Here is a 22,712-nt window from a genome sequence, read left to right on the forward strand (position 1 = left end):
AAGACTTGAGAGGATAGCTTGCACAATGTAACCACATGATATGCAATATGCAATGCCTAATGACCTAAAATGATATGCAATATGTTAATGCTAGTCCCAAGAGAGGAGGGCAAATTTTGAGGTGTTACACAACCGTGCAGTATATGTGGGAAAATAATCATAAAATAGTAGACATCATGAGGAACAACATGCAAAAAACCACACCTCATTTGGATCATCCATTATTGAGTTATAAATTTTTGAATGAATGAAAAAAAAATAAAAAAAGACATGAAAGCATGGCATGAATGGATATGGAAGCAAAGAATAAAATGAAAAGGCAATATGTGGAAATGTCTCAGCCAAGGATCGATCCGTGTGGAAATTTGAATTGAGCGCACCAGTTAAGTGAAACGCACCGTTTCACTTAACTGAGGTGGCAGTGGGAAGCGCTCTCGTCCAATCGTTAAGACACATAGGTCACACGTGGTCCAATACATGGCAATTAACACAAAAATGCATGCAGAATGACGCTCATGAAGATCAAGCATGGCCTGGAAACAGAAACCCTAGCCTTCATACAATGTTCATACGTGTTCATATGCTCAAGAACAAATTCGTCCAGAAATTCGCAACAACCACACCATTGGATAGATCTTTCATCATGCAACATGGATCAAGGCTTAGATTTCTCTAATTCAAACTATATCACAAGATTCGAGCCATGGAAGTTTCATGCATAAAACTTAGATTTAACATAACTTGTTCATTTCTTGATGAAATTTGGTGATTCAAAGCTCATTGCACTCAGGGATGAAAGATCTACCATAAGCATACAATAATTTCATGAATCATGGAATTCGAAATCTGACCTTCAAGAGAATGCAGAACTGGAATTGGTTGTTTTAAGTCCTGGAAAGCAAAAACATATGATCTCCAATGCTCCTATGAATGAATGGATGAAGAATTGATGCTCAATCGTGCTTGATGTTGCTCAAATCTTCAATTGCCATTAATGGATGTAACTTTCAACAGTCCTCAAAATGCACGATTCTTGCTGGATCTAGCTTCAAGGATACTCCACAATGCTTATGGATGAGGATTTGATCAAGAACAAGGCAAGGTTGATGAAGAAGATTGAAGAAAAGTGAGAGAGAAAAATTGTGAAGATTTGTGAATTAGATCTAGATCTGAGAATTCTGTTGTGTTTTTCATGAAAACAGTTATGCTTATGCTTTTATATGGTGTGCTAATGATGTTGGTAATCACAATTAAGCCAAATGCAAATGGATTAGTGAAATTGAAGTGTTATGGCCAATTTGCAATTCACCCTACATGCATGCATGCCAATGGAACAGTGCTCGAATTTGCCCTTGGAATCATTTCAAATGCTGTTTGGAGCCAAGTGTAATTGGTAAAAGGTGAATACAATGCATAATTTTCAAATTACCACTTTCCCTCCAAAATTCAAATGAAAAGTCCAAAATTTTTATGATCAAAATGCATGGCCTATGATGCATGAATTGGATAGTACATGTCAAAACAAGAATGTTGCAAAAGGATCCACTTCATTTGGCCTTAAGGGTCAAAAGTTATGTACTTGTGAAGTTCAAATTTTCTTGACAATGATTGATCCATATCTTGCCAACCATACATGAGAAATTCATGTTCTTGGACTTTTTGGAAATGGGAGAACAATATCTTAAACTTTCATGTTGGACAAAATTTCATTTGAAGTTTGCTTGGTCATGTAATCTTGAGGAGAAAACCTTTCCATTTTTGGCAATTTCAAATTACAAGTCACTTACTATTTTTGGAAAGTTTTCATCTGACCTCAAATTCTTCACCCTTGATGTTTGAAATGTCAAATGAGACTTGTTTGAGCATGAATGAAGTATTTCTAACCATCTCCCACCTCCAAATTCAACAGTTGACTTTTGGTTGACTTTTTCCAGTTGATAGATGACTTGGTCATGCACAGATGAACTTGAGCCTCAATCTCTTGATGAAATGGCTCCAAAATGAAACCCTAGCTTCTACAAGCTCAATAAAACCATAGGATGATCCCCATCTCCATTAAAACCTCATCTCCTTGAAAAACCCTGATTGGCACAATACAATTGATTAGGGTTGACCAGAGGTCAAAACCCTAATCCCAAGGAAGCTGATCAAGCATAATGAACCTCTTGGTGATGATAAGACCATGATGATGATGATGTGTTATGTCAACCAAGATAATATCCACCCTCCTTGAGGAACCAAGAAACCCTAATTGAAGCACAAACCCTAAGATGATTAGTGATCAATTCATGAGGACCCTCAAACTTGAATCTTTTAACTTCCTTATCTTATGAGAAAGACCTAGGAGAATGACTTGTTCATTGTCTCCACATGATATGCAAAGATGCAATGACTAATGTCCTAAAAATGAAAATGCAATATGCTAAGCTAGTCCCAAGAGAGGAGGGCAAATTTTGAGGTGTTACAGCTGCCCCTATTCAATCCACTGTGAACCTGTCGATATGAATAGCCTCGGCCTTCAGATGATCAGGGTGAAGAGTGATTGAATACCAAGAACAGACGAACAATTTGCACTCTGATGGGAAATAATTAACAATGCCTGTCAGAATTGGCAAAGAAACAATCTTGAAAGAAGAATTCGTCTGATACCGAGAAAGTCGGCCTGAATACCGAGTAGGAATATTGGTCTAGACACCAAAATAAGCGGTAACACAGGAATAACCACAGCCTGAACGCCACTCATCAGTCTGAATACTGAGTATCAGAATATGAGAGTATTAACGTCGGTCTGAATACCGGTTCGGTCTGGCTACCGGGAAATTGGCCTGAATGCCGCAAGCTGCATCGATCTGAACTTCGGAAGCTTCTTCGATCTGAAAATCGGTAACTGGCCTGAGTGCCACAAGTGCTTCGACCTGAACGTCGGAAACTTCTTCGATCTGAAAATCGGAAACTGGCTTGAGTACCACAAGTTCTTCGACCTGAACGTCGGAAACTTCTTCGATCTGAAAATCAGAAACTGGCCTGAGTACCACAAGTTCTTCGACCTGAACGTCGGAAACTTCTTCGATCTGAAAATCGGAAGCGGGCCTGAGTGCCACAAGTTCTTCGACCTGAACGTCGGAAACTTCTTCGATCTGAAAATCGGAAACTGGCCTGAGTACCACAAGTTCTTCGACCTGAACGTCGGAAACTTCTTCGATCTGAAAATCGGAAACTGGCCTGAGTACCACAAGTTCTTCGACCTGAACGTCGGAAACTTCTTCGATCTGAAAACCGGAAACTGGCCTGAGTGCCACCTCGGTCTGATCACCGGAAAACTGGCCTGAATGCCACATCGTCAAAAAGGAATAGTGATACATGAGACGGCACGCGTGCCAACGACCCATGCTGGGGATAACAAGTCGTAAGACTGCCATCTTCTACTCAACCCTAGCAAACGAACAATTTCGCTTGGCTGGGGATTATTCTCTCTCTTGCTTGCCTTTTCTCTTTGAACCCCGAAACTTCTTTGATTATCATTTCTATCTCCGCCCGACAGAAATCATTCCTCCAATACCACACTATTGGGGAATACAGTTGATTCACAATCATGTCACCAAAACTCCTCAGAGCAACACCTTCACCTTCTGGTAAAACCACCTCTCAAACAATAACCACGGCTTGAGACTAGCTTATGCTTGCAATGATGATGCATGACCCCTTTTTTTTCAGCGTAATGCTCCATAATCATGGAAATGCTACGCGATTTATTATGCAATATGCTATGCTTATCTACATGATGAATGCATAAAAAGTATCCCCCTCAAGGGACTCGTCTGGGGAGCTCAAGGCACTCTGCTGAGGAACTCGCCAACACTCCGACCTCCACCCTGCTAGGGGATAGTACTGCCGCTGGGAAATAGGCAACCCTTGCTGGGGAAAGCCTCCTCTGCACCCGACCCGCTTGGGGACATCGCTGGGGAACAAACCACCAACATACTCTGTGGGGAAAATATCAATCTCTGACTTGCTGAGGATAACAACAATCCCGACTCTGCTTGGAGAAACCACTACCAACAGATACCTCCATTGGGAAATAGCAACCTTCGGGCCTGGCTGCTGAGGAAACACCGATCTCCGACCTACTGGAGGAGATAACCATCCTAACCCTGCTAGGGAAGCCACAGACCTTGAATCTGCTAGGGATATAACAACCCCAACTCTGCTTGGGGAAACCAGGGAAGTCTGGTACTGAACACCTGCCGACTCATCGAACCCTGGTATTCCATATCCAAATCCAGTATCAGCTTTCCACTTTTGAGAGCTCCTAGACTCGTCTGGACTTCTCTGATTCATCACCTTGCATTCTCGACTGCTCCATACTCGACGGAGAGCGAGCTCCTTAGACGGACACAAACTTTTTAATCTTCCGACTTTGAAGAGTCTTTTTGATTAATATCCAAGATCGTCGTACGTCCTTCGCCGTCTTTTCACCGTTCTCCAATTCATTCGTCCCTGATTGGACTCTGCGGGGATTTCTTTTGTCAAAAGCTACCACATCACAACCTGCAAGTGAGTGAAAGTATCTAACAGCACCTGCAAAAGAGATCGTTAGATAAAAACGTGCCCCAGGCGTGTCAAGATTTCAACACTTGGGTCACTCACCCTTCCGAATAAGATTTCAAGCTTTCAATCTTATAAACATGCATTGGAAGGGACCTGTACGTCTTAAAATGCAAAGATTCTTTATCAAAATAGTTGGATGTTTTTGCAATCAAAGCGGTAATGAAAAACAAAAACAAAAATATTTGACTGAATATTCATTTTATTGATTGAAAAAGTGTGGCTCATGAATGAGCAATACAAAGGAAGCAATTCCTGAAAAGAGGCAATTGCGCACAAAAGGAAAAATCTATCCTAATGGCAATGTGAAACCGTGATCTCATCAAGTTCCAACTCGGTTACACCCCTTATGTCCTCAGACTCTCCGTGCTTTCTGCCTTCTGAACAAGACGCTTCTGATTGATCTCTGTCGTGGATTATCCATGGGTTATATCCAAAGTACAAACGATCATGCCAGACGCAGTTGTTCGCTTCAATCCCTCTTTTGCCTGGACCGCCCTTTCGGGTTTTCAGTCCACCGGGATACCCTTTTTTGCCCAAGCCGCCCTTTCAGGTTTTCGACTTGCCGGGTGTACATTTTTTCTCCTTTTATCCCTAATTTTTGCCCGAACCTTTCATTGTTTCTTTTTCGGTTCGCCGGGATGCCCATTTTTGCCTGGACTATTTTATTCTTTTCGTCCAGCGGGTTTCTTTATACGAAGTATTTTTTAACTGCGTCCGCATTCACAGGGGATGGAAAATCCTCGCCATCCATGGTCGTCAACAATAAGGCTCCACCAGAGAAAACCTTCTTGACCACGAATGGACCTTCATAATTGGGTGTCCATTTGCCCCTACGGTCGTTTTGAGGAGGAAGGATCCTTTTCAACGCCATATCTCCCACGTGATACACACGAGGTTGTACCTTTCGATCAAAAGCACGCTTCATCCGCTGCTGGTACAACTGCCCATGACAGATGGCTGCCAGCCTCTTCTCCTCAATCAGGCTCAACTCTTCGTACCGGGTCCTTACCCATTCAGCCTCTTGCAATTTCACGTCCATCAGGACTCTCAAAGAGGGAATTTGAACCTCAACTGGTAACACTGCTTCCATTCCATACACCAAAGAGAAAGGCGTTGCCCCAGTAGAAGTACGCACCGAAGTTCGATACCCATGCAATGCAAACAGCAATATCTCATGCCAGTCTTTATAAGTCACAACCATCTTCTGCACAATCTTCTTAATATTCTTATTGGCTGCCTCAACCGCCCCATTCATCTTCGGACGATAAGGAGAAGAATTGTGATGCTCGATCTTGAATTCCCGGCACAGTTCTGCCATCATCTTGTTGTTCAAATTAGAACCATTATCAGTAATGATTCTCTCGGGAACCCCATATCTGCAAATGATGTCTCTCTTGAGAAATCTAGCAACGACCTGCTTCGTCACGTTCGTATAAGAGGCTTCTTCCACCCACTTGGTGAAGTAATCAATAGCCACTAATATGAATCGGTGCCCATTCGAAGCCGTAGGCTCAATCTTCCCAATCATATCAATGCCCCACATAGCGAACGGCCACGGAGACGACATCAAACTCAACGGATTGGGAGGCACGTGCACCTTATCAGCATAAATTTGGCATTTATGACACTTCCGCACAAAATTGAAACATTGGGCCTCCATTGTCATCCAATAATAACCTGTTCTCAGCAGCTTTTTCACCATTGCATTCCCACTAGCATGGGTACCAAACGACCCCTCGTGAACCTCTTTTATCAATTGGCTTGCTTCTTTGTCATCAACACATCTGAGCAAGACCCAATCAAAGTTCCGCTTGTACAAAACCCCATCCTTATTCAAGTAGAACACCATGGCCAACCTCCGCAGAGTCTTTCGGTCCTTCTTGGATGCTCCCTCAGGATATTCTTGAGTTTCCAGATAGTGCTTGATATCAAAATACCACGGCTTCTCATCATCAGGTGATGTGTCAACAGCAAACACATAAGCTGGTCTATCCAGACGTCCCACCTCAACACTGGGGAACTGATTCCACCATTGCACCTTTATCAAGGCGGCCAGAGTAGCCAAAGCATCTGCCAAAGGATTCTCTTCTCTAGGCACATGATGCATCTTCACCTTGGTGAAAAACGTCAACAATCTCCTCGTATAATCCCGGTATGGAACTAAATGAGATTGATGCGTATACCACTTTCCGTTAACCTGATTCACAACCAGAGCTGAATCTCCGTATATAACAAGGTTTTTGATCCTCAAATCAATCGCCTCTTCAATCCCCAAGATACAAGCTTCGTATTCAGCCATGTTGTTGGTGCACTCAAATGTTAGCCGGGCAGCAAAAGGAATGTGGGATCCTTTCGGCGTAACTAAAACAGCACCAACTCCGCTACCATTCACGTTAACGGCCCCATCAAACATCAGAATCCATTCGGATTCAAGGTCAGGCCCCTCCTCCGAGATTGGTTCCTCACAATCTTTCGATTTAAGAAACATGATGTCCTCATCAGGGAATTCAAACTTCATCGGTTGATAATCCTCAATGGGTTGCTCGGCGAGGTAATCAGACAATACACTCCCCTTGATTGCTTTCTGAGAGGTATACTGTATATCATATTCGGTCAAAATCATTTGCCACCTCGCAACCCGTCCGGTCAATGCTGGCTTCTCAAAAATATACTTGATTGGATCCATCTTGGAAATCAATAAAGTGGTATGAACCAGCATATACTGTCTCAGTCGGCGAGCAGCCCAGGCCAAAGCACAACAAGTTTTCTCGAGCAGTGAATATCTTGTTTCACAGTCGGTAAACTTTTTGCTAAGGTAGTATATGGCATGCTCTTTTTGACCAGACTCGTCATGCTGCCCCAATACACACCCCATAGACCCCTTGAGGACTGTCAAGTACATGATTAACGGTCGTCCCTCCACAGGAGGCATCAGAATCGGAGGCTCATGCAAATACTCTTTTATCTTTTCAAATGCCGCTTGGCAATCATCATTCCACCTGACCGTTTGATCTTTTCTCAACAACTTGAATATAGGTTCACACGTAGCGGTTAGGTGAGATATGAACCGTGAAATGTTGTTCAATCTACCTAAGAAACCACGAACCTCTTTCTCCGTCCTCGGTTCAGCCATTTCTTGAATTGCTTTTACTTTAGCAGGATCAACCTCGATTCCTTTCTCACTTACAATGAACCCCAGCAATTTACCGGACCGCACTCCGAAAGTGCACTTATTTGGATTCAACCTCAGTCTGAACTGTCTCAGCCGGTCAAACAACTTGGCCAGATCTACCAAATGCCCCTCTTCTGTTTGGGACTTTGCTATCATGTCATCAACATAGCATTCGATTTCATGATGAATCATATCATGAAACAAAGTCACCATGGCCCTCTGATAAGTAGCACCGGTGTTCTTGAGACCAAATGGCATCACCTTATAACAAAAAGTCCCCCACGGTGTGATGAACGTTGTTTTCTCCATATCATCTAGCGACATTTTGATTTGATTATAGCCAGAAAAGCCATCCATGAAGGAAAACACCGAGAATTGAGCTGTATTATCTACCAACACATCGATGTGAGGTAATGGGAAATCATCCTTCGGACTAGCTCTGTTCAGATCCCGGTAATCGACACACATTCTCACCTTCCCATCTTTCTTCGGGACCGGAACAATGTTCGCGACCCAAGGCGGATAATTAGTAACAGCAAGGAAACCAGCATCCCACTGCTTCTGAACCTCCTCTTTAATTTTCATTGCCATGTCAGGTCGAGTTCTGCGCAACTTCTGCTTTACTGGAGGACAATCTTCTCTCAATGGTAGCTTGTGCACAACGATATCGGTATCCAACCCTGGCATATCTTGATAAGACCAGGCGAAGATGTCAACATACTCTTTCAACAATGCTACCATTCTGCTCTTGACACTCGCCTCCAAAGCAGCCCCGATTTTCACTTCCTTTTGGACCTCGTCGGTACCCAGATTTACAACCTCAACTTGCTCTTCATGCGGCTGAATCACCTTCTCCTCTTGTTTCAACAACCTGGCTAATTCCCCTGGCAGTTCACAATCTTCTTCGCCTTCTTCTTCGGCATGATAAATCGGATTGTCGAAGTCATATGAGGGTGTAACAGGATTGTTATCAATGAGATCCGGAGAATGATCACATATGCATGAATGTTGATTCATGCATCGCTTTAGAACCGGAGCGAGACAAATTGAAAAGAAAAATGAAAACATTGCCATTTTTATTTTTATTTTTATTTTAAACTGCAAAAATAAATGAAAAACAGGGAACACCGCTTTTAACTGAAAAACATCCGTTTATTTATGATGCGAATTTTGCACAATGAAACATGAGGTGGCCCTTACGATGAACCATTACGTGTCGGGCAACATGTACGGCTTCCATGCAAATAAAATTGAAAAACAGAAATTATTACTCTTCGAGGAGAGTGACAGTGATGATCTTTTCAGCCCTCCAGTTCTGGACTTCCATCCCTGGTGCGCACGGCTTTATCCACTGATCAATTTCACAGTCACTGTCAGCTTCTTCATTCACCATACAGATGTGATATGGATCCAGCATTCCAGCACTAGTGAATGTGAACGACGTACGACGTCCTCTGCCTTGTCCTGACGAGCCTCGGCCCGGCTGATAACCCACTCCAAAGCGGTCTTTCTTGGCAGCGATGTCCATCATCTTCCCCCAACCAGGAGCTTCCCCACTCTTCACCACCTCGGCGGCCTGCTTATACAAAGAAATGGACGGTTTCTCCTCTTCTTTGGCAAAAAGAGCATTCTCCACCTTAACGGTTTCAAATGCTTGACTCGGGGTTTCAACAATCTCACTGTCCATTTCCACATATTTGAACGATGATAGGTGGCTGACGAAGATGTCCTCTTCTCCACAGACTGTGACGACCTGCCCGTCCCAGATGTACTTCAGCTTCTGGTGCAAAGTCGAAGTCACTGCCCCAGCAGCATGGATCCATGGGCGACCCAACATGCAACTGTATGCCGGCTGAATATCCATGACATAGAATACCGACTTGAACACCTCTGGTCCGATCTTCACCGGGAGCTCTACTTCTCCAAACACCGCCCGCTTTGAACCGTCAAAGGCTCTCACCACCAGGTCTGTGGGCCTCAGCACCAACCCTTCACAGTCCAGCTTTGCCAGGGCTTTCTTTGGCAACACATTTAATGAGGAGCCGGTATCAACCAGCACATACGAAAGCACGGCCCCTTTACATTCCATAGCAATGTGTAAAGCCCGATTATGATTCCTCCCATCCACAGTCAGATCCATATCGGTAAAACCCAGTCCATGACTGGCATTGACATTAGACACCACCGTCTCCAACTGATTGATCGTTATTTCCTGAGGAACATAGGCTCTCTTCAGAATTTTTAATAAAGCCTCTCTATGCCCCTCAGAGCTCAGCAACAACGACAAGATCGAAATCTTGGACGGCGTCTGCTGCAGATGGTCAACAAGCTTGTACTCAGACTTCTTGATGATTCTTAAAAATTCTTCCGCTTCATCATCAAGTTCTCTCTCCGACCCACCAGGCGCCGGTGTCACCACAGGAGTACCCTCATTGATTACTTGTTTCCCTCTTGCCCTGGCTAAAGCCTCGGCCTTTTCTTTCTTTTCTTTTTCTCCTTCTCCTCCCCTCAAAGTGTCAGGAGCAAATAACCTTCCACTACGAGTGAAACCACTGGGTCCGGCACTATCCACCTTTGAAACGGTGGTTTCACTAGCAGCTTGATCCTCCACTTTCTCCCCATTGCAATAGACTTCCCCACCATAATGCCACGGTACGACATCATCTTTGTCATAAGGAATAGGCCCAGGTACCGTGATGGTAACTGGAGCCGCATCAGCCAACGTTGACAAATCAACCGGGTCGAAGTAAATAGTTATGGTGGAGACATTCTCCTTCACCATATCAACCTTCTCAAACCTGAGGCTTCCCTCGTCCATCAGCCTCTGGACAGCCTCCCTCAACAGTATACACCCATCAGGAATCACAGTGCACGCAACACAACCAACCTCACAGCCCGGAAAGACCCCATTCTCCAACAATTGCCGTTTGATCTCAGCCAACGGAGTCTTTAATTGATCCACATTCAACAGCCCGATTCTGCCCTCCTCAGAGATTGCATTCACCCCCATTTGACCATGCGCGGGCATGGGATTAGCATTCACATTTGGAGATGGAGCAAAGTTGATGGCTTTTGAGTCCACCAAATCCTGAACCACATGCTTAAAAGCTTTGCAGTTTTCTATGTTATGTCCAGGAGCACCTGAGTGAAATTCACATTTAGCACTCTCATCAAAACTGGCTGGCCTCTGATCAGGTCTCAAAGGAGCCAAAGTTCTCAGTTGCACCAACCCCAAATCCTTCAGCTTTTTCAACAGGAAAGAATAGGTCACAGGTGGTCTATCGAACTGACGATCATTCATTCGCCCTCTGACTTGATACCCGGCCCTCTGCGGTCTCTGCTGAAATGGCTGACGTTGTTGTTGTGGTTGTTGCTGTTGCTGTTGTGCAGGTTGATTATCAGCAGGAATAGTTACCGCAGCAGTGTGCTGATAGTAACGATCCCTACTCGATCCTCTTTGGGTGTACACATCACTTGTATCACCCTCCTTCTTCCTCTGGCCATTTCCGAAGGGCTTCTTCGATCCTGAAGACGAAGCATTACCACCCTGGATTTTCCCCAGCTTCAACCAACTTTCTATTCTTTCACCAGCCACCACAATATCTGCGAAGTTGGTGACCGGACATCCGACCATCCTCTCAGCAAATGCCCCCTGAAGGGTACCCATAAACAAGTCAGACATCTCCCTGTCCACCAATGGCGGTTGGACCCTGGCTGCCAACTCCCTCCATCTCTGGGCATACTCTTTAAACCCCTCGTTAGGCTTCTGAGACATACCCTGCAACTGGGTACGACTAGGAGCCATGTCAGCGTTGAACTGATACTGTTTAAAGAAAGCGTCTCCAAGATCCTGCCAGCTCTTGATATCAGAAGACCTCAGCTTGGTGTACCACTCCAAAGATCCTCCAGACAGACTGTCTTGGAAGAAGTACATCCACAGCTTCTGATCCATGGTATAGGCAGAAATCTTGCGGACAAAAGCTTGAAGATGAGTCTCCGGGCAAGAACTCCCATTATATTTATCAAATGCGGGCGCCTTGAACTTCTGTGGGATCACAATCCCCTCGACCAGCCCCATATTTGACATATTCACAACCCCGGGAGTGGCATAGCTCTCCAGAGCCCTGATTTTCTCTGCCAGCAATTGGATCTCCTTATTGTGTGGTTGGACACCGTATTGACCAAACGGCTCATTATGCATGGAGAATTGATCTACTTCCCTGTCTTCCTCTCTATCATCCTCAGCCCCAAAGAACGGAGGAAACAGACTGTCCTTCATATTATGGCCCATCTGACCGGGCCCACCACCTGTGGCAGCACCAAAACCACCGGCATTATTATTTACTACACCCACAGTTGTCCTCTTTCCACCATCCCTAGAGCCACCAAGCCCCTGGTTGGAGACACCATCCAGGTTGACACCGCTGTTGGCAGCTGAAGCCCGCTCGAGCTTCTCTACTTTGTCAGCAAGTGCCTTCTGCCCGACCGCAAACCCTTGCATGATGTTAATCAACTCGTTCATTTTCTCTTTCAGCTCGAGAACATCTATGCTTGGTAGATCCATCACTCGGGGTGTATTGCGTCTGGTGAAATATCTGTGAGGACGTGTTAAGTGCAAAGGTATAACTCTACGAGCATGAGCAATGATTCCTGTAACAATCAAGCACGTTAGAACTGATACCTGCAAAATAGAAAACAAGTTATTATGATTATGCATGAATGCAATGTCTATCCACATGAGGAACACTTTGTCTCTCGATCCTGGCTTCATCGAGACAGATAATAATCCGGCAGCAACATTCGGACATTCATCATTTGATTTCATCATACAGATCAGAGATATATGATTTAGCAAAAACCACCCAACCATGTGTATGCTGTGCGAGAGCATACAGGGAAACAAATAAAGCTTGAATACTGATCACTGAATGAAAACAACCATCGTATACCAAGAGTGCACAATAAGTGCCATAGTCATACATCAAGTCTGATACAAATCAAATACAATTTTCCAGAATCAGAAAGACTACACAAGCAAGTGAATTTCGTCAACAGGCTTGACGGTAATCCACACAAATAACAACAAAAGACTACACTGAAGAAGGCCCCACAGACGGCTCTGCATCATCTACCATCTTAGTAAACTTCACCGCGAACCTAAGCTCAGTGTTCTCCTGCTGCAATCTCCCTATCTCCTTCTGGCCAATCTTCATCTGTCTGAAGTAATGATCTCTCTCAGCAAGATAATGATTTCTTTCAGCAATGATCTTCATGTTCTCTGCTTCTTTAGTCTTCAATTTTGCTTCCCATTCAGCGACGAGGATTCTGACTCTGTCTTCTCTCTGATCCCTCACGAGGATTTGCCTCCTCTTCTCATCTTTAATGACCTTTAAAGCTCTGGCTAGCTTCTCCTTAGTGATGTCGTGCTCCTTTGTGGACGACTCTAAAGCTTGGATGACCTTGCCATAGTAAGCGGTATCCATCTCAAAGCCCTTCACCACAAGAGCATGTCGCTTATCCTAATCTTCCATCCTTACTCTGATCTCTTGATTAGACATCTGAATCCGAGCAACACTCATCTCCAGTTCAATCTTCTCCGCTTGCAACTGATCTCTGGCTCTCTTCATCTCGAGGAATTCTTCCATACTGACAGAAGAACGTGGACCCTCAATCACAGGACACCAAGGATCACCTCCCGGAAATGGTAGACGTGTGAGCTCAACCCTCTTCCGAAGCCAATCATCAAATGGAGGAAAAGACCGGCTATTAACCTTACCAAAAGGAACCTTGCCCTTCCTCTGAATGTTACGCCATGACCCAGACACCTGCCTCAACTTGGCCTGATTACCCTCAACTGGGAAGTAGAAAGACTCCTGAGTCTCACACTCAAGAGGAGGAACCTCCATAGCAAACCCCATTTGTCTCCTAAGAAGCGTTGGGTTGTAATTAATGCAACCCTGAACTCCTATAAGAGGCACATTAGGAAAGCTCTCACAGCTATATATGAAATCTCGTCCAGCCATACCGTTATGAGTTCAGGCTATATCAGTGGCTCGCAAACCCATCAACCTGACTGACCACTTGACCGTCGGATCAAGAGAAGCAAAAGCACCTCGGGAAGGCAAATACCCCATGAACCATTTGTGCAATAGCTGAGCACAACATCGAATCAATCCACCACGCCGTTTCTCGTTCCTGTTATGAACCGAATAATAGACATCTCCAATCAGAGTAGGAATGGGATTCCTCTGTATAAACAACCTGATAGCATTAATGTCCACGAAGCTCTTCTGATTAGGAAACAGGATGGTCCCATAAATGCTCACAGCAATCAAGGCACAGACAGTCTTCCAATTACCCGCAGCAGCATGCTCCTTAGCTTTGACCTCCAAGAAACTCACATGAAAACCAGGCAACTTCCCCTTCTCTTTCAAACCCCCTTTGGTCACCTCCAGGCTCAAATGAAGAGCACGAGAAATCTCAGCAATGTCAGGATCCCCCTTAGTGACATGGAAAGGAATCTGATCTCGGATCTGAATACCCAAGATGCTAGCATAGTCCTCCATCAAGGGTCCCAACAAGTAATCAGGGAATAGAAAACACCTCAAGCCAGGGTCATAGAACTGGAGAAGTGTATGGATGGCGCTCTTATCGCTGTCTGTGAGCCTGAAAACCAACTTCAGAATACCACCGTATGCCTCCCGGAACATCCCCACATGGTCGGGTATAATCAATGCTATCATATCTCTCAACACACTGATCTCTGGATCAAAGAAGCTATAGGCAACATCATCCTTCAAACCGGTCCTCATGTTTGAGCAAAGAAGTCTCTCAACCAGGATCTCAATCAAAATGTCCCTGCATATGGATAAACATGAGTTAGATGCAAGTAAATGCAAGATGTGAATGATGCTGATGTATGAATGCAATGCATTGTGCCATTCTCCAAGTCATCTGAACATCTGTTGCACTGAATTACGACCCTGATCTCTGAACTGATCACAATCATCTGAGGTACTGAGCAATCATAAGTCCAACTCAAGGGTTCCGAAATAAACGGAACTGAAGGATACATCACCATCATCATCACAGAGAACCACTGGTCTGATAACCAACCCTCTGAACCAGCCCGGGGAATCCTGAAATAAACGGATCCCCACTGATAAATATCACGGATAGCACTCCGGTGTCTCAGAAATAAATGTCCATAAATCCGACTTATAAATATGCCTCTGATCAACGGAACCATCAGTCATCATCAAAGTCACCATCAGAACATGCATCTGTAAGAATCACCCTCCCCTCACAGGTAAATTCTAACCAGGTCATCCTAAGGGCGGATAATGGTCTCGACAATCGGGCAAAGATACTCAACGGGTTTGCCCTTTCGGGTGTGCCGTTGCAGCTCTCTTAAGATCGTCTAAACCAAAGATCCGGGAAAGATCGGTCACCGAAGTCAACAGCTCAAAAGAGGTAACCCAACCAGAGTGGAAAACCCCACAAAGGAAGAGCACTCTCCAATGAACCTCGTCCGGCTTGTGGTATGTCACGTTGCAACAATATGCTGATAAAGCAAATGAGGAACATGAGACCACACTAATCCTAGGTGTATACTCGGGCCTGGGTTTTAGCCCCACTCAGAACACCCACCCCAAATCATAGGAACCACCTGTACAGAGGACAGCAACATGATAGTATGATGCATGCAAATACTTATGCAAATATACATATGCACAATATAATAATGAATGCAATAAATAGAGCATCACAAGCAACCTAAACTATCCTAGAGAACGCTAGGAGAGACTCGCTTAGGGAAGATGGACCAGCAATAGGTCAACTTCTGTAGTCCCCAGCAGAGTCGCCAGCTGTCGCATCCGCAAAAAACAACCGGCGGGCTAAAACGAAACAACACAGAGCCGCCACCGTGCGTTATTTATCCCAAAGAGGGAAAGGAAACGCTCGAAGTAAACCTGGAAAGGAAATGGTCTTACGACCGGAGATTACAGGGTACGGGAGTCGGTTACGCAAGGGGAAGGTATTAGCACCCCTCACATTCGTCGTACTCGACGGGATCCACGCTCAAAAAGATAGGATAAGGTTGCTAAAAAGAAACAGCTCAAAGAATGCACACACACACACACTAACAAAATAGGTGGAAGACGGAAGAAGGTAACTCGGCAGGATATCGCATCCTGGTCCTACGTAGTTTGTCAGAAACAAACATCAGAGTCAACGTAGTTCGGGACAAAGGGGGAAACGTGCTCGATAGGATATCGCATCCTATGCCTGCGTATCTCATCTGGAATGAGAATCAGAGCTACCTTAGTTCGGCTCACGCACGCCAAACAAAACAAAAACACAAACACAGGCAAACATGGAAACCGAATGCCAATCGCTGGACTTACATCAGACTCCGAACCAACAAACCCACACTGGAAACCAAATGCCAATTGCTGGACTTATATCGGACTCCAAGCACACAACAACCAAACAAGTTAATAGGGAGTCTGGAACTCGAGCCTAATAACTGTCAAGCAAACACACACAAAAAGAAAAAGGGTGCCCGGAGAGATCTCGTACGACCTCCTGCCTACGTACCTCATCTGGTATGAGGATCAGGGCAACGTAGTTCCCCTTAACAGGGGAGAAACTCTCTCCTAACCAGAGACTGGGAAATGACAAACTAGAAGGGAGACTGACTCGAGCCTAATAGTTATCATGCAATCCACAATGGTCCTAGGTTGAGGTTTCCATCTAACTTGCACAGGCAGCAAGTTATCCTAAACACAGCACGATCAGTCAAAAGCACAAAAGCAAGCACACACACTATATACAAACAGGGGGCTCACACAAGGCTAGGCTTTAGTCAAGGGGTCATGTCAACCTCGACAAACAAGCCACTGTATCCGGGTGATGTTAGCTCTTAACCCTAACATTGAGAGTTAGGGTGAAGCAGATGAAATGGGGAGTGAGGATGAGACCTCACAGCTCTTATCCCTGGCCTGGGAGAGCTTCAAACAAATGAAAGTGTGGGAGTCCAGAAAGTGGGACTCTACTCCACATGACTGACTCGACATGGATCTTGGGTTAGTATCCACAATGCATCAACACAAGGTGTGTGAGCAAAGTGGATGACACACTGAATAGCAGGGGATGGATTGCACATCCCTTGTATCTGCCAATGCCTCTTCACTTAGGAGGTCTTTTGAATATGTACAGGGACAAAGATAAACAAACACAAACATTGCCTCTTAAGGAGGGCTTCAGACAGGTGCCTGCCCAAGTAACAGGACAGGTCTTCCAGACTACATGAAGTCAGTGAAATTATACCTAGATGGTTAAGCAACCAAGCAAAAGCAAGTTCACAATGAACTATAGCAACTAATGTACCTGAAAACAATCCAACTCAATCAGTATACAAATCAAACAAAAGTCAAACAGACAGACTAATAGTCAACAGTCAACAGTGCACAATCAATGCAACAAGGCATCAGTGGGCAAAGCACAAGCTCAACTCAAAAGAGCTAAATCACCTACAAAACAACTCAATGTTAATCAACATCAACCAAATAGGCAACTCAAGCCAATGAATCAATTCCTCAAGGCCATATGCTTCTTGTCCTGAAAACACAACTCAAACATAAGCACAAACCACTAGGACAAGGCCTAGGGTCAAAGTGGGAGAAATAATCCAAAACAGAACATGAAAATTGGCATAAATCAAGCTCAATCAATTAAGAACAATATCCAAAAGGTCTCATGTCAATATCATCAACCAAGTTCATTTCACAAAGCACATAAGGTAAAGCATGCAAGTTGAAAGCTCATTGAAGCAAACAGAATGAACCAATCCACATCAACTCAAACATAATTCAATAAATCCCAAGAAAAATCATGGCTAAACAGCACACATCACATGATCATAAAACCAAAAATCAAAGCATTTGGACAAGTATAAGCATGGCAATTAAATTCCCTAAGTCAAGGCAAGCACAAACAAGCTCAACTAGGGCACAACTAGATGCACCAACTTAGCAAAAGCCTAAAACAGAGATGACAAATGGTAAAGACCTCAAACCAAAGCCAAAATAACCTTCAAAGTGTCTAGCATCAATGTACAAAATTTCAAGTTCATAGGATAAACATCAAGCATTTCACAAATCATTGAAGTTCATGACTATTCAAAAGTCCACAAATGGCAAGCCAGAAAGGAAAATCTCAAACAAATCAAAAGTGAATCCAAAAATTCCACAAAAATTCATGATCAATCCTAACATCCACAAGTAACATCATGCAAAACATCTCATCAATTGGCAATTAATTGGCATGGAAAATGAATTCCTCAAGTTAAGCAAGCAAAGGTGTGACACACATTGTCACACCTACATTAACCAGATCATAACTCCACAACCAAACATGAGAAAAATGCAAACTCCATACCAAAATGTTCATTGAGATGTCTATTTTAAGCATGCAAAGTTTCAAAAGCATTGGAGCAATATCCATCATTTCACAAAGCAAATGGCATGGAAGGTACAAGATAGCACACATGTGAACATTTCCTAAGCAAAATTAAATTCCAACCGTGCAGTATATGTGGGAAAATAGTCATAAAATAGTAGACATCATGAGGAACAACATGCAAAAAACCACACCTCATTTGGATCATCCATTATTGAGTTATAAATTTTTGAATGAATGAAAAAAAAATAAAAAAAGACATGAAAGCATGGCATGAATGGATATGGAAGCAAAGAATAAAATGAAAAGGCAATATGTGGAAATGTCTCAGCCAAGGATCGATCCGTGTGGAAATTTGAATTGAGCGCGCCAGTTAAGTGAAACGCACCGTTTCACTTAACTGAGGTGGCAGTGGGAAGCGCTCTCGTCCAATCGTTAAGACACATAGGTCACACGTGGTCCAATACATGGCAATTAACACAAAAATGCATGCAGAATGGCGCTCATGAAGATCAAGCATGGCCTGGAAACAGAAACCCTAGCCTTCATACAATGTTCATACGTGTTCATATGCTCAAGAACAAATTCGTCCAGAAATTCGCAACAACCACACCATTGGATAGATCTTTCATCATGCAACATGGATCAAGGCTTAGATTTCTCTAATTCAAACTATATCACAAGATTCGAGCCATGGAAGTTTCATGCATAAAACTTAGATTTAACATAACTTGTTCATTTCTTGATGAAATTTGGTGATTCAAAGCTCATTGCACTCAGGGATGAAAGATCTACCATAAGCATACAATAATTTCATGAATCATGGAATTCGAAATCTGACCTTCAAGAGAATGCAGAACTGGAATTGGTTGTTTTAAGTCCTGGAAAGGAAAACAGATGATCTCCAATGCTCCTATGAATGAATGGATGAAGAATTGATGCTCAATCGTGCTTGATGTTGCTCAAATCTTCAATTGCCATTAATGGATGTAACTTTCAACAGTCCTCAAAATGCACGATTCTTGCTGGATCTAGCTTCAAGGATACTCCACAATGCTTATGGATGAGGATTTGATCAAGAACAAGGCAAGGTTTATGAAGAAGATTGAAGAAAAGTGAGAGAGAAAAATTGTGAAGATTTGTGAATTAGATCTAGATCTGAGAATTCTGTTGTGTTTTTCATGAAAACAGTTATGCTTATGCTTTTATATGGTGTGCTAATGATGTTGGTAATCACAATTAAGCCAAATGCAAATGGATTAGTGAAATTGAAGTGTTATGGCCAATTTGCAATTCACCCTACATGCATGCATGCCAATGGAACAGTGCTCGAATTTGCCCTTGGAATCATTTCAAATGCTGTTTGGAGCCAAGTGTAATTGGTAAAAGGTGAATACAATGCATAATTTTCAAATTACCACTTTCCCTCCAAAATTCAAATGAAAAGTCCAAAATTTTTATGATCAAAATGCATGGCCTATGATGCATGAATTGGATAGTACATGTCAAAACAAGAATGTTGCAAAAAGAACCACTTCATTTGGCCTTAAGGTTCAAAAGTTATGTACTTGTGAAGTTCAAATTTGCTTGACAATGATTGATCCATATCTTGCCAACCATACATGAGAAATTTATGTTCTTGGACTTTTTGGAAATGGGAGAACAATATCTTCAACTTTCATGTTGGACAAAATTTCATTTGAAGCTTTCTTGGTCATGTAATCTTAAGGAGAAAACCTTTCCATTTTTGGCAATTTAAAATTACAGGTCACTTACTATTTTTGGAAAGTTTTCATCTGACCTCAAATTCTTCACCCTTGATGTTTGAAATGTCAAATGAGACTTGTTTGAGCATGAATGAAGTATTTCTAACCATCTCCCACCTCCAAATTCAATAGTTGACTTTTGGTTGACTTTTTCCAGTTGATAAGATGACTTGGTCATGCACAGATGAACTTGAGCCTCAATCTCTTGATGAAATGGCTCCAAAATGAAACCCTAGCTTCTACAAGCTCAATAAAACCATAGGATGATCCCCATCTCCATTAAAACCTCATCTCCTTGAAAAACCCTGATTGGCACAATACAATTGATTAGGGTTGACTAGAGGTCAAAACCCTAATCCCAAGGAAGCTGATCAAGCACAATGAACCTCTTGGTGATGATAAGACCATGATGATGATGATGTGTTATGTCAACCAAGATAATATCCACCCTCCTTGAGGAACCAAGAAACCCTAATTGAAGCACAAACCCTCAGATGATTAGTGATCAATTCATGAGGACCCTCAAACTTGAATCTTTTAACTTCCTTATCTTCTGAGAAAGACCTAGGAGAATGACTTGTTCATTGTCTTCACATGATATGCAAAGATGCAATGACTAATGTCCTAAAAATGAAAATGCAATATGCTAAGCTAGTCCCAAGAGAGGAGGGCAAATTTTGAGGTGTTATAGTAGCCTTCTTAAAATCCCTGGATAATAAGGCTTGGAAGGTTGTGTTAACTGGATGGGTTCATCCAGTAATTACTAAGGAAGGAGCAACCACAACTGATAAGAAGCCTGAAGAACAACGGTCCAAGGAAGAGGATGATCTAGCCCTTGGAAATTCTAAAGCATTGAATGCCATATTCAATGGAGTGGACAAGAACATCTTCAGGTTGATAAACAATTGTGAAGTGGCTAAAGATGCTTGGGACATTCTCAAAACCACTCATGAAGGCACATCTAGGGTTAAAATGTCTAGACTACAACTGCTCACCTCCAAGTTTGAAAATCTAAGGATGAAAGAAGATGAAAACATACATGAATTTCATATGAACATTCTTGAAATTGCAAATGCCTCAGGAGCCCTGGGAGAGAAGATGTCAGATGAGAAGCTGGTAAGGAAAATACTCAGGTCACTCCCTAAGAGATTTGCTATGAAAGTAACAGCCATAGAAGAATCCCAAGACATCTCCAACATGAGAGTTGATGAGCTAATTGGTTCTCTCCAAACATTTGAGATGGGATTAAATGATGTTTCTGAAAAGAAAACCAAAAGCATGGCCTTCATGTCAAACACAGAAGATGAAAATAGTCAGGATGTTGATGAGGACTTGTCAAAAGAAGTAGCAATGCTGGGAAGACAGTTCAACAGACTACTGAAAAAGATGGATGTAAGATCCAAGGCTAATGTCAAGAACATCTCACATGGCATCAGTAGATTCAAAAATGCTGAAAAAAGAGCAAGGTCAGATGATAAGCCCAAAGAAGGAAAAGAAGTACAGTGATATGAATGTGATGGGTATGGACACATTAGAACTGAATGTGGAACCTACCTCAAGAAGCAAAAGGTGAATCTTGCTGCCACTTGGTCTGATGAAAGTGAAACAGATGAAGCTACAAATCTGGTAACTGCCTTGACAGGAAGATGGGGTTTTGATGAAGACTCAAGTGATGATGAAGTAACCTTTGAAGAGTTGGCCTCTACCTACAGAAAGCTATGTCACAAAAGTGTAGAGCTATGTAAACAGGTTGAAAGCCAGAAGAAGGAAATAATTCAACTTGAGAATGAGAAGGTAGAACACTTGGAAACCATCTCCACATTAAAAACAGAAGCAGTGGTTCTGAATGCCAAGCTAGAAGTTGAAAGTCAGAAGATAGTACAGCTGGAGAATGAAAAGGCAGAACATGTGGAAACCATCTCCAAGCTAAAAACTGAAGCTATGTTCTTAAACTCAAAACTATAAGAGATGACCAAGTATGTAAGGATGTTAAACAATGGATCTGACTCCTTAGATAAGATTCTCCAAACTGGACTAATCACAGGAGACCAATCTGGAATAGGGTACAATAAATCTAAGGCTGGGAGCAGTTACACTAGTTGCAAACCTCAATGCAACAATAGTAAGAGCAGTCCTGAGATGTCACAACATCAAAGGAGAAGACAGCAGAAAAGGAAACACCAAAGATGGAGATGTCATTACTGTGGGAAATTTGGTCACCTAAAGCCCTTCTGCTATAAGTTGTACAGTTACCCTACCTCTGTCCATCAACAGACTCACTATCAACAGCATAGGCATATCAACAAGAAGCAATGGGTTCCTAAGACTAGTGTTACAAGTCTATTAGCTCACATTCCCCTCAGAATCTCAGCCAAAGAAGAGTGGTATTTTGATAGTGGATGTTCCAGGAACATGACTGGAAACCAAGACCTGCTAATTGACTTGCATCATCATACCATAGGCCATGTATCCTTTGGAGATGGAGCAAAAGGTGAAATCAAGGGAATAGGTAAGCTTGATTGTCTTGGAATTGACAAGGTTCTACTTGTTAAGGGCTTGACTGCAAATCTAATAAGCATCAGTCAACCATGTGATCAAGGTCTGAATGTTAACTTCACCAAAACTGAATGTCTAATTTTTAAAGACAGTGAAGTGATTATGAAAGGAATTAGGACCAAAGACAACTGTTACATGTGGAGCTC

This window comes from Lathyrus oleraceus, chromosome 2, assembly GCF_024323335.1.
Source record: "Lathyrus oleraceus cultivar Zhongwan6 chromosome 2, CAAS_Psat_ZW6_1.0, whole genome shotgun sequence".
Classification (NCBI taxonomy): domain Eukaryota; kingdom Viridiplantae; phylum Streptophyta; class Magnoliopsida; order Fabales; family Fabaceae; genus Lathyrus; species Lathyrus oleraceus.